This window comes from Coregonus lavaretus, assembly GCF_964263955.1.
Source record: "Coregonus lavaretus genome assembly, chromosome: 14".
Classification (NCBI taxonomy): domain Eukaryota; kingdom Metazoa; phylum Chordata; class Actinopteri; order Salmoniformes; family Salmonidae; genus Coregonus; species Coregonus lavaretus.
In genome coordinates, this window is record NC_140001.1 from 38368821 (window position 1) to 38385142 (window position 16322).

The 16322-nt window shown below is 44.1% G+C and overlaps 1 pseudogene across 1 annotated transcript; it reads right to left on the bottom strand.

The window, feature by feature from the left end:
* Nucleotides 1-1102: 1102 nt before the first annotated feature.
* On the bottom strand, nucleotides 1103-3427 carry LOC311141135 (FYN-binding protein 1-like; annotated as a pseudogene). The gene is made up of 5 exons: nucleotides 2559-3427; nucleotides 2143-2279; nucleotides 1764-1767; nucleotides 1362-1399; nucleotides 1103-1146 (listed from the first exon to the last, which is right to left on the bottom strand). The product of its transcript is annotated as an FYN-binding protein 1-like (transcript).
* Between the last annotated feature and the right edge of the window lie 12895 nt (nucleotides 3428-16322).

The window sequence follows — 16322 nt, forward strand, 5'->3', positions numbered from 1 at the left end:
ACACGTAGTGTCAATGACCATGTTTGAAATGATACATTGTATTCCAAACACATACAATTAAAAACAAATTCATGTAGGCCTATATTCTTTCATCATCATAATTCTGTAGGTAGGCCAATTTTCACTGCAAACTAACACATTGAAAGTAGTCCATACAGCTGGCAATGCAATTGTTTCAACAACAAACAAAAAAAGTCCAGTTAGTCTCAAATATTTTCTAGAATGGTTTAGAGGCATACCTTCTCCAATGTCCTCATAAATATCTACACAATCCCTGTTGAAGTAAAATCATATATCAAAACATTAGTTGTGTATAATTTGTGTGCGTGTGTCTGTGCCCGCATGTACGTGTACGTGTGAATGTTGTTTGAGTGAGCGCATGCATGCATGTGTGTTTCAACAAACAGAAATAACTCTTGAACTCACTGTCCAACATTGACCATGGACACATAAGCAACTAGAAAAGATGGATAAATATTGCAATTAATCAAACTTCAAGGTTCATTCATATTGATTGTGAATAATTCATCCACAACAACCACAACTGATGCCAACTTACACTTCCCGTCTCTGTTTCTGCCTATCAGTTTGCGGTCTGTTGCCTTCACAATGACATCGATCACCTCCCCTTCAAACTAACAGTAGAAAATGTCAACAGTGTTATTACTACAACTCAAATCATCTACAATATCAATCTGATCATATAAAAAATATAAATTGATTGATTATCAACATTTAAGAATGTTATCTGGGAATAATTACATTGTGTTTTTTAAAATATATTTTTTCAGTATTTTCACTTTATTCAGATATGGATAGTATGAAACGAGAAGGGAGACAGTTATGTGCCAGCCTCAACTACATTAAGTTACTATGTTTTTTCCAGTCACAATTAGAAATATTACTTTGAATTTCTTCCTTAATTCCTTTTCCTCTTTCTCAAACTTATTTTTCTTCTTATAGTCTAATCCCCTTTGCTTTCCCCTAGGTGTCAGCTGAGGGAGACTGAAACGGAGAAACACAAAATGATTCAACTTAGGAATTGATTTCAAGCTCATTTGTGTCTGAACTGACTATTCAAGAGTATAGTTGGTTGACCCAACTATCTCCCTGTGACCATGTTCTCCACACCGTCAAAGATCTCGTCTATGGACATAAAGACAAAGGTCATCAGTAGTACCGTTGATCGCATATTTTAAACCAATGAAGTAACACACTTCTTTAACTCAATTTTACAGTATACACTGTACAGTACAACAAATAGAATGGTGATTTTATTTAAAGAATACAGGGAAATAATTTGACTGGAAAATAAATGGCTGCTCTTCACTTTCCCAGTGGACAAGTGATCATATCATTACCTCCATCTGTAAACAGTGGAGGTGGTGGAGGGGGAAATCTGAGAATGGAGATAAAACCCTTATTGAACAAAATGATCCAGATGGTGTATTCACTGTATTGAGATTATACATGGGAAAGGGTTCAGGGGCTTTCATAAAGGAAAGAAGGGATAAAGACTCAACTATTTGTCAATGCAGCGCTCTTCCAGCATGACTTTTGCAATAACATTTCTGACCACTAGATGTCAGTCAAATACTATACAAAGACAAGAAAATGTCATCCATTGACAAATATTGACAAATATTCCTCTAACATTTTACATTTCATTTATTTTACCTGCAGGCATTGTCCTGGATGCTACATCATTATAAACCTGCTTCAGAAGGTCAAAGTCAAGGTCCACTGACTTAGTCCTTACTTACCCATCTACAACACAGCAAGGAGCAGGAGGCATTAAGAACAGGTAGAGAGAGGGTGGAGGGTGGTGTGTGTGTGTGTGAGTGCACGCTTGCCGTGTGTGTTTATATGTGTGCATTTGCTGTATATCTACCAGTATGTGTATACACTTACAGTTTTCCACATTGTTCCTGGCCAGCCAACGTCCCTCTGGGTTGTCAGTGATGCTTATGATATCTATAGCCTCTCCCTGCTTTAGTGGCAAGTCAGTTTTTCCTCCTTCACAGTCCGCCCGAGCCTTGGCTGTGTGAATCACCAAAATTGGCCCTGGAAGCTACATACAGGGATACGTGTTACTCCACTACACATGGTTGTAATAGATATACATCCAGAGATATAGTGAACCGATCCTGCTGTCCTTGTACTTTTCCTTTGCCTCTTGCTCCTTCTTCTCTCTGGCTTTCCGCAGTTTTGCCGGAGGGACAGGAAAACTGCTGGTGTGTGGGGCAGGAGCTTAGGGCCCGCTGTGCTCAACCTTGGACCTGTCACATAGAATAAGAGCGCAATAGAACCATGTCTCTTGTGCATGTTTTCACCCAATGGTTAAGATTAGAATTTGAGGAGGGTAAACTGATCCTACATCTGTGCATAAGAGCTTCTAATCAGAGCACGGCTCTGGGTCTGTCGTTCCCTCTTTATGAGACATTATATATTTACGGAAGAGCACTGGGTCATGCAACCTAACGACATGTCAACTAGACACAACAAATAGTTTTTGATGTATCTTGGATGCACATAGAGGAAAGAAGAAGAGCACTCACCATCAGTCCTAAACCTCTGTAAGTTAACATGGGGAGGCCTGTTGGGTTTCAGAAGAGGGTTCCCCAAGGAAAACACATTAGGCAGGGGTTTCCTCTTAGGGACCGGGGGATCATCGTTCTCTTTCTGAGGGACCAGTCCATCCCTCGCTCCAGATTTCCATGTCAGGAAGTTGGGTTTCAGGGTGGGAGGAGGTTCAGGAGGCATGCAGTTGCTAGAGTTCAAAATTCGGAGGCTTCCTTTCACCACGCTGACACGCTCTGTTTCACTTCCCTGTCTAGAGAGGGAGTTCTGCTGGGCCAAGGGTAGAACGGGTTTGAAGATGGAGCTCGGGGGCAGTTTGTGGGTGGATGGTGTTGGGGGTTCCTTCAGGGTCCCTTGATCAAGTTCGGACTGCAGTGATAAAATAAAGGTATTTGGTTTGGGGCTGGAGGGCAGATTAGGGGCTGTAGGGGTGTTTTCTGACCCACTGTATTTTATCCACATGGGTTTGGCTAAGCCTGCGGCATGAGCCGGCTTGACCATGTTGTCCAGAAAGGCTGTGTTGACCGGAGGATTTTTGGGAGACAGAGGACTCAGACCCCGATGACTCAGTTTCTCTGGTGGTCTTTACAGGCCTGGGCTTGAAGGACTGGGGTATGGGGAATGAGGTTCCTACATCCTCCCAGGCTGCGGTCTCAAATTTCTTCTGAAACACAGGCTTGGGTGCAGGTGAGTTAGTGGTGGTCAGGGCCCCTCCTGATAGGCTCTTCTCCAGGGCAGCCATCTTGTCTAAGAGAGGGGACCCAGTGGAGAGGCTGAAGTGGGATGCCAGTTTGAGGCGAACCTCTCCCTCCATTGGGCTGCCTACTCCTGTGTTGAAGCGAGCCATGAGAGCCCTGACATCTGAACTTCCCTCCTGTGATGACAAAGAAGGTGAGAGAATTACATACAGTATATTGTATATATTACATTAATCTCAATGGTATATATGGGCTTCCTCTCCCCATCTCCTCTACTTTAATTAAACTGATCTGAAAACCAAGGACAGGACAGGTGAAACCACAAAGGTGATGTTGCTTTTGCCTGTCCAGTGCTTTCTGATCATTGAGGAGAAGAGAAAATTCCTCTTTAGACCATTGGGATGCAGATGCAACCATATTTATGCCCATACCTTTACATCATAACATAATAAATTGACACAAGTCACATGTGACTCAATGACTAATTCTAACAGACCTTAAAAATATTTCCTTTCCATTTAAGTTGGCTGCAATTGTAAGATACATCCACAACCATGGTATACATCAGAAATGTGAAAACTTAAACTTAAAATAAACCAGAACGTTCCTCTGAAAGTAATTCTGAACACTTTGTAGCTATACACTCACAAACATCCATTTCCTCCCACAGTATCCTCCCTGACACAAGCACTCACCTAATCTGTCCAAGTCTCTCCCTGGCCTTGTGGGTCTGGAGACAATGTGATACTGCCCTGCACAGAGACCCAGGGTTACAGTGCCTCCAGAAAGTATTCATACCCCTTGACTTATTGCACATTTTGTTGTGTTACAGCCTGACTTAATTAATTATTATTATATAATTATTTTATTATTTTCTCACCCATCTGACAAAGTGAAACCTGTTTTTAGAAATTGTAGCAAATGTATTGAAATTAAAATACAGAACTATCTCATTTACGTAAGTATTCACACCCCTGAGTCAATACATGTTAGAATCACCGATTACAGCTGTGAGACTTTCTGGGTAAGTCTCTAAGAGCTTTCCACAACTGGATTGTATAATATTGACACGTTATTCTTAAAAAAACTATTCAAGCTCTGTCAAGTTGGTTGTTGATAATTGCTAGACAGCCATTTTCAAGTCTTGCCATAGATTTTCAAGCCGATTTAAATCAAAACTACAACTAGGCCACTCAGGAACATTTAATGCTGTCTTGGTAAGCAACTCCAGTGTATATTTGGCCTTGTGTTTTAGGTTATTGTCCTGCTGAAAGGTGAATTTGTCTCCTAGTGTCTGTTGGAAAGCAGACTGAACATGGTTTTCCTCTAGGATTTTGCCTGTGCTTAGCTCTATTCCGTTTCTTTTTATCCTAAAAACACACTTGCAGATGACAAGCATACCCATAACATGATGCAGCCACCACCATGCTTGAAAATATGAAGAGTGGTACTCAGTGATGTGTTGTGTTGGATTTGCCCCAAACATACTACTTTGTATTCAGGACATAAAGTTAATTTCTTTGCCACATTTTTTTGGCAGTTTTACTTTAGTGCCTTATTGTAAACAGGATGCATGTTTTGGAATACTTTTATTCTGTACAGGCTTCCTTCTTTTCACTCTGTCATTTAAGTTAGTATTGTGGTGTAACTACAATGTTGTTGATCCATCCTTCGTTTTCTCCTATCACAGCAATTCAACTCTGTAACTGTTTTTAAAGTAACCATTGGTCTCATGGTGAAATCCCTGAGCGGTTTCCTTCCTCTTCGGCAACTGAGTTAGGAAGGACACCTGTATCTTTGTAGTGACTGGGGGTATTGATACACCATCCAAAGTGTAATTAATAAATTCACCATGCTCAAAGGGATATTCAATGTCTTCTTTTTTTATTTTTACCCATCTACCAATAGGTGCCCTTCTTTGCGAGGCATTGGAAAACCTTCCTGGTCTTTGTGGTTGAATCTATGTTTGAAATTCACTGCTTGACTGAGGGACCTTACAGATAATTGTATGTGTGGGGTACAGAGATGAGGTAGTCATTCAAAAATCATGTTAAACACTATTATTGCAGTCCATGCAACTTATTATGTGACTTGTTAAGCAAATGTTTACTCATGAACTTATTTAGGCTTGCCGTAACACAAGGGTTGAATACTTATTGACTCAAGACATTTCAGCTTTTAATTTTTATAAACATTTCAAAAAACATCATTCCACTTTGACATTATGGGGTATTGTGTGTAGGTCATTGTCACAAAATCTCAATTTAGTCCATTTTAAATTCAGGCTGAAACACAACAAAATGTGGAAAAACAAAAGGGGCTGTGAATACTTTCTGAAGGCATACACATATAGAGGAAGTACTGTATATGGGCTCCTACTATTCTGATAAAGGTAGGTGAGGAATGAGAAGTGCCCTCACTAAAAGTTAAACATTATTTGATGAAATATTGAATTTGGCCTTTACTACATATCCCATAGAAATGCATTGAATAACACACTCATAAATGGCAAAAGAAAGTCCAAAAAATAAATCATAAGGAATAAGGTTTTGAACTGGCTGTCCTATATCTAGGAAATATTTTTGTTTTTTTTGGAAACATATTTAACCCCTGATATTTGGCACAAAACTATCTCCATACTTCCATTCATTAGTATGGGTTAACTTCAGACACGTCTCATGACACTTGTGGGGGACATAGAGCACATTTTAATTTAACTAGGCAAGTCAATCGTGTTCGAGAGTCTCATCTTTCCATAGAGTGGTATATTAGTTAGTAGGCCAAACCGTTCGGACGCTACATACGTTTTCGTGAGAAGACCGATTTCCGGGATGTCCCCTGGTCTGACAAACAGTCTGTAGACCTGCCACTTTCCACCACAGATGCGGAATGGCGACAAATTCGGATGAGGTGGATTGAGACGCACCACATGCAAAAACCCAGATATCTCTAATTTAAATTGTCGGATTTTGATGGGGATCTTTTTCATGTTCATTAGATTGACGCCTAGACTCTTAATAGCAGGCATCTCTAGTAGGTATACTAGGCTATGTTTCTATGTATCAGCAATCCATTGGGACTGTAGGAAAATAGCTGCGTTGATGCAGTCTGGCCATCATTTTGTCATTTAAGTGTCATGAGAAAGAGTAAGTGACTCACCATGATTCTCTGAGGGGAAAGCAGCACTAAAAGTGATTCTCAGCACAGCTCTTCCTCTAGTTTCTACAGGTCCTCCCATTGCTGGTTTTACACATTTTGAGCCCCACCTGTTTAGCTAAAAAAATATATATATATGTTTTTGTTGCCTGTTTTGCATGTTATTTTGGCATTAATACCTGTCACATATCAGTTTGCAAACAATGTAAAATAATAAATAATAATTGAGTTAATAAAGCTGCACCCCTTGGCTGCTGCTATTAAGTTACATTAGAAGTGCCATCCAAGAAAGCTCAAGGTCATTGGCCACAGATAAAATTATGTCAAATCACATTATATCTACAGTAGCTTTGATTGGGCTGATCATGTCAACATCATACTTTCAAAATCTTAGCTAGCAAGCTAGCAGTCATCATCATGAATCAAGTCGACAATCTACTGGCAAATCCTTTTCAATCCTTGTCATATGAAGAGAAATTATGAAGAGAAATTATAGATAAAACGTATCGGTGCTCATCTGCCATTGGACATAAACATTACACAACAAATTGGAAATCGCAAATTCAACAATGAGTCAGTGGCTAATTCCAAACATTGCAAAGTATTCACTAGCCTGCTATTCATTGGAGTGGACGTGTGGTCCAAGTCTGAGTTTAAGGGTCTCTTTTCCAATCTTAAAAGGATAAACATTCAACATTGGCCATGCTGTCAATCCAGCATGATTTCTGCCACTTTCAAAACAACTGGAAACTCGGAACTGGGAAATCTCAGACTTCAGTGAGATCAAGATAACTGGGAACTCTGAAAAAAACGAACTGGGAACTTGGGCCTCTTTCTAGAGCTCCGACCTGAAGATCACTAACGTCATGATTCAACCTTGTTTTTTTTCTCAGAGTTCCCAGTTATCTTGAAAGCACCATAAATTCAGAGAATGCCAGACTTTGATGACAAAGTTTGATGACAAAATTTGCCCACGAAGGACCGCCGCGCCACCTTCCTGTTTAAGTGAGGACAGCATAAGGTGAGTCAAAAAGTTTCTTGCATGGTGCTGCATAAATGATGTAATATGCCAGGGAGGTTCACATGTAGCCTATAGCCTGTTTTAGAGAAATGTCATCATCGAATATGGTAAGTGCTTTCATTGTCTGCTTATATGCCCCCTTTATTTATCCTACGGTTCTGACTTGGTGTACAGGGAGAATACTGTAACGGCCCATATTCTGAATTCTGTCGCTGTACATTTCAAAAGTGCTGAACAAATAGTTATATTGACTACGTCCGTCCTAGCTCGCTCATTAATGTCTTAATCTAAATTACGGATTGCCTCGTATCTGCTCATCGTCCCCTTATGCCATAGTTTTTACATCTCAATTGTCAGTAGAAACCACATTTGTTTAAGCAAGTCAGCCATATCAGATACGTTTTTTTAAATGGCAGTAAATGAGGCTGAATTAACTGTTTCGCTGCCAGACAAGGCTCCGCTGATAGCCAGGTGTAACAGTGGTAAGGTGTTGGGACTGCTGTTGGGACTCTGCTGTTGGGACAGATTTATGTAGGCCATAACAGTTTGTGGGCACCGTTTGTCACCGTTATAGTCAAATTAATGTATTGTTTAGTGTTGTGTTGTGTTCTGGCTTTGCTGGCATGCATCAAAACAATTTTTTGGGAGTTTGCCCCACCAAGATTGACATGCTAAAATCACCACTGCAAAATACACACCAAAAAAACACTACTAGCCTATTCTACTGTAAGGCATTCTTCCTTTTACTTTTACTCATAAAACTATAAATGACACACACATGCTGTAGACTTACAGCACACAACACAAAACAAAAGTAATTTACAGCACTTTTTTTAAACATAGCTTTATTTTTCAAATTCTAAATGTTCAAATATACATTATAGTCCAGCATTTTGAGTTCTTTTTTGCAATTCTATCTAGTGAGACCACCATAAACAGAAGAGTTCGATTCAAAATGGGGCATCATGTCATTTGTTTTTTTTAATCATCAAACTGTACTCTTCAAAGAGCACTGACAACTCTAGGTCAAATGGAACCGCAGATGAGTTGTTTCATTTATTTAAATTACTTATTAGTTATGATTGTCGCTCTATAAGAAGCCTCATGATATGAAATGAAGACAGTGCAGGAATTGCAATAAAATAGACAATTCATTTTATTGGAAGAATTTGTTTACAAACTGCTGCCTAGTTTCAACACACCACACCATCTTCTTTCTATTGAGTCTGGTCTAACCACTGTCTCTAACCACCCATGGGTTGAGGCTGTTGCTGAGCATCTGTTAAAGTTACAGGCGCCAATTCCATGACCTACTGTATATAATATATATGCCATTTAGCAGACGCTTTTATCCAAAGCGACTTAGTCATGCGTGCACACATTTTACGTATGGGTGGTCCTGGGAATCAAACCCACTATCCTGGCGTTGCAAGCAATATGCTCTACCAACTGAGCTGTATCTGAGCCTCACAATCATGGGAAACTCCTATTTTATTTTTCCTGCAGTCTGTACTTCAACTAAGTAAAGAAGCGATAAAACTGGCACTAGATGATGGTTGCATTTGATGCTGACAAGTGTTCCTTAATGAAACTGAATCCAATTAATAGTTATGTTCCTAATTTTCAAGAAGTCTTGTTTCATGCAGGACTGTTTTACCCATCATTCAGGGGTGTTTCTAGTGTGAGTGTAGTGGCTGAGAGGAGGTTGTTGATATCCTGGATGGCTCTGGAGGGCCTCCGCGACGCTGCTTTCGCTGACCGGCTCACAGTGGGCCACGTTCTCTTTAGAACCGCTCGAACCACAGCCCACCCCTGTAGAACCCCTCTCGACTCTAAGAAGATGACGGTTCTCCAACAGAACTGGACAAAGCTGGTTAAAGGAACACAGATTGCTAATCAAGGACAGGTACCCGTTAGCCTTGATGCATTAGCCTGGTCTGTTTCTTCTAAAGCCAACTTTGGTGCTGTCTTGCTAAAGACAACGATGTCTTGTAGAATGCAGAACAGTCATGTACCCTACCCAGGATCATTATCCATGCCCGCCACCCAGAACAGTGACACTAAGGATACAGTTGAATTGTTTGATCTTCTCCAGGTCTTCAGCAACACAGTTAGGCCTGTGTCAGCATCCCAAATATCTGTTTAAGATTCCACAAATAATCATGGAAGCATCTGTAAAAGTCTGTACTGCCAATAAAAGCAGTATGAGATGGTAATGAAGAAAGATGGCTTTATACTGAAGGATAGAATATAGCCCGCATAATTGACATGACAGACTGCTACTCAGTGCAGGGTTCGAATTACGGGGTGCACACAGGGTAGCACAAGTCTTAAGGAAATACACTACATGACCAAAAGAATGTGGACACCTGCTTGTCGAACATCTCATTCCAAAATCATGGGCATTAATATAAAGTTGGTCCCGGCATTGCTGCTATAACAGCCTCCACTCCTCTGGGAAGGCTTTCCACTAGATGTTGGAACATTGCTGCGGGGACTTGTTTCCATTCAGCCACAAGAGCATTAGTGAGTTCGGGCACTGATATTGGGCGATTAGGCCTGGCTCGCAGTCGACGATCCAATTAATCCCAAAGGTGTTCGATGGGGTTGAGGTCAGGGCTCTGTACAGGCCAGTCAAGTTCTTCCACACCGATCTCGACAAACCATTTCTGTATGGACCTCGCTTTGTGCAAGGGGCATTGTCATGCTGAAACAGAAAAGGGCCTTCCCCCAAACTGTTGCCACAAAGTTGGAAGCACAGAATTGTCTAGAATGTCATTGTATGCTGTAGCGTTAAGATTTCCCTTCACTGGAACTAAGGGGCCTAGCCCATGAAAAACAGCCCCAGACCATTATTCCTCCTCCACCAAACTTTATAGTTGGCACTATGCATTCGGGCAGGTAGCGTTCTCCTGGCATCCGCCAGTTACAGTTCATATAAGGAAATCAATCAATTGAAATACATTCATTAGGCCCTAATCTATGGATTTCACATGACTGGGAATACAGATATGCATCTGTTGGTCATAGATCAGAAAACCAGTCAATATCTGGTGTGACCTCCATTTACCTCATGCAGCGCGACACATCTCCTTCGCATAGAGTTGATCAGGCTGTTGATTGTGGCCTGTGGAATGTTGACCCACTCCTCTTTAATGTGCGAAGTTGCTGGATATTGGCGGGGACGCTGTTGTACACGTAGATTCAGAGCATCCCAAACATTCTCAATGGGCGACATGTCCGGTGAGTATGCAGGCCATGGAAGAACTGGGACATTTTCACCTTCCAGGAATTGCGTACAGATCCTTGCGTCATGGGACCATGCATTATCATGCTGAAACATGAGGTGATGGCGGCGGATGAATGGCACGACAATGGGCCTCAGGATCTTGTCATGGTATCTCTGTGCATTCAAATTGCCACCGATAAAATGCAATTGTGTTCGTTGTCCGTAGCTTATGCCTGACCATACCATAACCCCACCGCCACCATGGGGCACTCTGTTCACAACGTTGACATCTGCAAACTGCTCGCCCACACAACGCCATACACGTGGTCTGACTTCTGCTCGGTACAGTTGAAACCAGGATTAATCCGTGAGAAGCACACCTCTCTAATGTGCCACTGGCAATCGAAGGTGAGCATTTTCCCACTGAAGTCGGTTATGACACCGAACTGCAGTCAGGTCAAGACCCAGGTGAGGACGACGAGCACGCAGATTAGCTTCCCTGAGACGTTTTCTGACAGGTTGTACAAACCCACAGTTTCATCAGTTGTTCGGGTGGCTCTTCTCAGACGATCCTGCAGGTGAAGAAGCCGGATGTGGAGGTCCTAGGCTGGCGTGGTTACACGTGGTCTGCAGTTGTGAGGCCGGCTCATGGTAGAGAAATTAACATTAAATTATCTGGCAACAGCTCTGGTGGACATTCCTGCAGTCAGCATGCTCAATTGCACGCTTCCTCAAAACTTGAGACATCTGTGGTATTGTGTTGTGTGACAAAACTGCACATTTTAGAGTGCCCTTTTATTGTCCCCAGCACAAGGTGCACCTGTGTAATGATCATGCAGTTTAATCAGCTTCTTGATATGCCACACCTGTCAGGTGGATGGATTATCTTGGCAAATGAGAAATGCTCACTAACAGGGATGTAAACAAATGTGAGCACAAAATCTGAGAGAAATAAGCTTTTTGTGTGTATGGAACATTTCTGTGATGTTTTATTTCAGCTCATGAAACATGGGACCAACACTTTACATGTTGCGTTTATATTTTTGTTCAGTATATAGTCCTCAATGTTGATGGATGAGTCCTGGGTGGATGAATCTTTGAACATATTCCAATCAGTATTCTCGAAACAGTCCTGCAGCATTGAGTCTGCCTCCTCTGTCCAGTCTAGTGCCTCACTATTCTCTGTTGGTGGCTCCCTCTTGAGTTTCTGCTTGTAAGCGGGGAGTAGGAACAGGAACAGGCATGATCCGTTTGACCGAAGTGGGGGCTCTCTTTCCCTGCCTGGCTCTTCTCTCCAGAGGGCTGGTGCTCCAGAGGAGAAGTGCCAGAGAGAGAGGGTAGCACCACACCGAAGGAACACAGGAGACATAGTGGTGCTGGACCACTCTGGTGGACAGGTAAACCTCTCCTGGTTTAGAATAGGATAGTTAATGAAGAAACTTGCCATTGGCTTCACATTATAATAAAAAACAAACAACATTCAAGAATCTGGAGCACTTTGAGCATTGCTCCATAGCAAGCCTTACCTTGGGCTGCTCAGCACAGGTGTTACTTTGACCTACAGCAGGGTTCTTCAATTCCGGTCCTGGAGGGCCGAAACACTTCTGTTTTTTATTTCTACCTGGTAGTTAATTGCACTCACCTTGTGTCCCAGGTCTGAATTAGCCCCTGATTAGAAGGAGAGGATGAAAAACAGAGGTGTTTCGGCCCTCCAGGACCGGAATTGAAGAACCCTGACCTACAGGTTTGGTTGTCTTGTTGTGTATTCAGTGACTGGCTCTTGGCTCTGAGGCCTGTGGTGTTGGTTGTGACTGAGCCTGCAGGTGAAGCCTACGGAGAACTCCTCTTCAGAGGGAGAAAGCAGCAGATTGGCCCTCCCCTCCACTGAGCTGACAATGGTCTCACCGTTTGATCCCACCTCAGCGTTACTGGAATGACATGCAGGCCACTCCACCTGAGAGTCAATGCTGAAGACTTGCTGGAGGACAAGGTGAGAAGCACATCCTCAATGGTGAAAGGTTAACTAGTTTCCTGGTGGCAAGTGTACAACTGTGGGCAAAATAATGTCCTGTTACACAGGGGAAATTGTTTGATAATTGTATGTGAAGATATGATTTTAAAATGTCACAATTACACAAAAATTAAGTGAAGGCATAATGTGGTAATGAAATTCTTGCTACCTTTCTGTGGTCGTCAGGGATTAGTTCTTCTGGCAGGTAAGGTATTGCCGCCACCTACTGTACGGGGTATTGAAACAAAAAATATTCCATTGCGGGAAAAGGGGGGGACCACTCCTTCAGTCACATTCAAATCACATCCCTACACAGGCCCGTGTCTTGCGCAGCAGGACATTCAGGGAACGAACGCTGGAAGAACAGCTTCTACAGAATGTCCGGTGTTGCACAATCAGGTGTTGCACAAACAGGGGGAACTTCGAGAGGTGCTGTTGCTGCCCCGCCGGTACGTCGGAACTGTTGTTCAGCTGGCCCACACCCATTAGTTGGGGGCGCACCTGGAAATGAAGAAGGATCGCCACCCGGTTCCACTGGCCCGGGATGACGCAGGCCGTGGTAGACTAGTGCTGCAGCTGCCCGGAGTGTCAAATCACCACCCCAAAAGCACACTTCCGGAATCCACTAGTTCCCCTACCGATCATCGGAGTGCCGTTTGAACGCATCGCCATGGACATAGACTGGTAAAAACGGCCCGAGGACACTGGTACATCCTGGTAATAGTAGATTATGCCACCTGATATCCCGAGGCCATTCTCCTACAGGCAGCAGTCTTCAAGGGAATCGCCTGAGAGCTGTTCCACCTCTTTAGCTGGGTGGGCATTCCGAATGAGATCCTGACCGACCAAGGTACCGAGTTCATGTCCTGACTAATTAAAGATTTGTGTGCTCTCCTACAGATAAAGCAGATCCGGACCTCCATCATTCACCCGCAGACGGATGGGCTTGTCGAACGGTTCAATAAGATGCTCAAACAAATGCTGCAGAAGGTCATCGAGCGGAACGGGAAGAACTGGGACCAGCTACTACCCCATCGATCCGAGAAGTGCCCCAGGCCTCCAATGTGTTTTCCCCTTTTGAACTCTTCTACGGGAGGAGACCACGCGGCCTAATGGATCTCGCCAAGGAGGTGTGGGAAGCCCAGCCGACCCCCTTACGCAGCGTGGTGGAACACGTAGAGACGATGAGGAAGAGGATGACAGCCATATGGCCAGTGGTAAGGGAACATATGGAGAAGGCCCAGCGCGCCCAAGCCAAGGTCTACAATCAGGGTACCCAGCCCTGAGAGTTCCATGTGGGGAACAAGGTGCTAGTGTTAATCCCCACCGCAGAAAGTAAGTTCCTGGCAAGATGGCATGGGCCGTGAACAGAGAAGCTGGGACGGACACGTAAATTACCGCGTACGGCAGCCGGAGAGACTGAAACCCCAACAGATTTACCACATTAACCTATTGAAGAGGTGGCACGTGAGGACAGCCTTGGCCGTGTTGTGGTCAAAACCCGGGATGTCATCGGGACCAGTAGTGGTCCCGAGCAATGGGGACCTCGGAACGGTCCAGAAGTAAGCGCTCCGGGAGCTTATAGATCGGAACACCGCCGTGTTTTCCGAGAAGCCAGGCCAAACGACCCTCACTGAACACGACGTCCACACCCGGCCCGGAAACAGTATGAAAGAGGCCATACAGGATCCCCGAGGCCCGAAGGAAGGCCGTGAAGCAGTAAGTGGAGGCTATGCTGAGGATGGGAGTCATCGAGGAGTCCCACAGCGCATGGTGCAGCCCCTTCGCGTTGGTAGTCTGCGTTTCTGCAATGACTTCCGGGGGGTGAACGACATCAGTTTGTTCGACGCCTACCCCATGTCGAGGGTGGACGAGCTCATCGACCGGTTGGGAAAGGCCCGGTACATCAGCACCCTGGACCTGACCAAGGGATATTGGCAGGTATCCTTGGCAGCCTCCTCCCGGTCATTCTCGACACCGGACAGCTTATACCAATACCGGGGTCCTCCCGTTTGGACTCCATGGAGCCCCGCCCACGTTTCAGCACCTGATGGACTGAGTCCTCCGACCCCACCAACAGTACGCAGCAGCCTATTTGGATGACATCATCCACAGCCAAGGTTGGGAAGAGCACCTGATGCGCCTCCAGGCGGTACTGGACGCGCTCAGGCAAGCCGGGTTGACAGCGAATCCCAAGAAATGCAAGCTGATGTTCGAGGAGGTGGAGTACCTGGGGGGGGGGGGGGGGGGGGGCATACCGCGGACAAGCCACCATGGGTAGACTCTTCGAGGCCTGGTGACAGACATAGTCTACATCACGCGGCGGTGGCTCCCTCTGCTGGTCCTCCGGCCAGGACTAATTGGGGCTGATTGAGGCTGGTGAGTAATCAAGAGGCTGATTGCTCACCAGCTGTACGGGGCCCATAAAGCTGCCAGGTGGGAAGCACACAGGAGGGTTGGAGGTAGTAAGAGGTTGCTACCAGACAGACGTCCTCACGGTCTGCTAGAACCGAGGGGCTCGGTGTTCTACCCCAGAGGAGACAGCATTCCCTGGAGCCCAGAAGGCGGTAACCCGGAAGAGGTCTCCTGGAGACTGGTTTCTTTTCTTTTTCTTTATTGTTTTAAATAAACACCCTTGAAACTGAGGTATCACACTAGTGTCTGATCTGTGTAAACATCTTGATCAAACCCCCTGGTCTGCCATAGAGGACTGAGCATTAAATCAATAGGATTCGTTGTAATGCCTCCGCAGAAAAATCCCTGACTCACAAAAAACGCTCAGCCGCACTCACAATGCCTATTTTCTCCGGTTTCCTCTCCGTTTGCGCTGTGCAGTTGATAACCAAAGTAATAAACACTACAAAATCCACCTTCTTAACATGCAACATGTCAGGATCCCTCTGTTGTCAAGGCATATCATATGTATCTACTCCTACTACCATTACTTCTTCAACTTCACTCCTTTCTTCCACTGTTCTCAACACCTCCGGATAGGAGACATTCTGGACAGCCATTATTCTTGCAACCTCTGATTCCTTCGCCCTAACAGGACACTTCAGAAATTCTCCACCTTCACCTTTTACTTAGGTTTCTTCAAGGATCTTCTGTTGGTTGAAAAATCCAAGGTAAAAATAAAACCCATACCTGATAGGAAAAAGTAACTTAATCCACCCAAAATAAATGCAACAAAACAAAAAACTCCAACTTCATCTGTCAAATCTCCATATCTCCCTTCTCAGGTTCTATGACCTGAGGGGGTGGTACGGCTTCTGACAATACTCCATGCTACTCCTCCGCCGAGAAGTCTTTCAGTCCCAGGAACCGTTCCGCCGCATCCACAATATCTATTTTCCTGGACTTCCTCTCCACCTTGGCAGTGCCATTAATCACCATAGTTATAAAGGCCACCTTCTTAACCTTTAACATATCTGCGTCCTGCTGTTGAACGGCAACCCCGGCAGCCTTCAGTGAAGGCCTATCCACCACCATGGACTCTTCAGGAGCACCATTCGAACCCTCAACCCTTTTAACAGCCATTGCATATGAAATGCTCTGGACAGCCCTGACTTTGTCCACCTCATTATCTTTCAACCTTGTTGGGCATTCCAAAGACGTGGCTTCATGTTT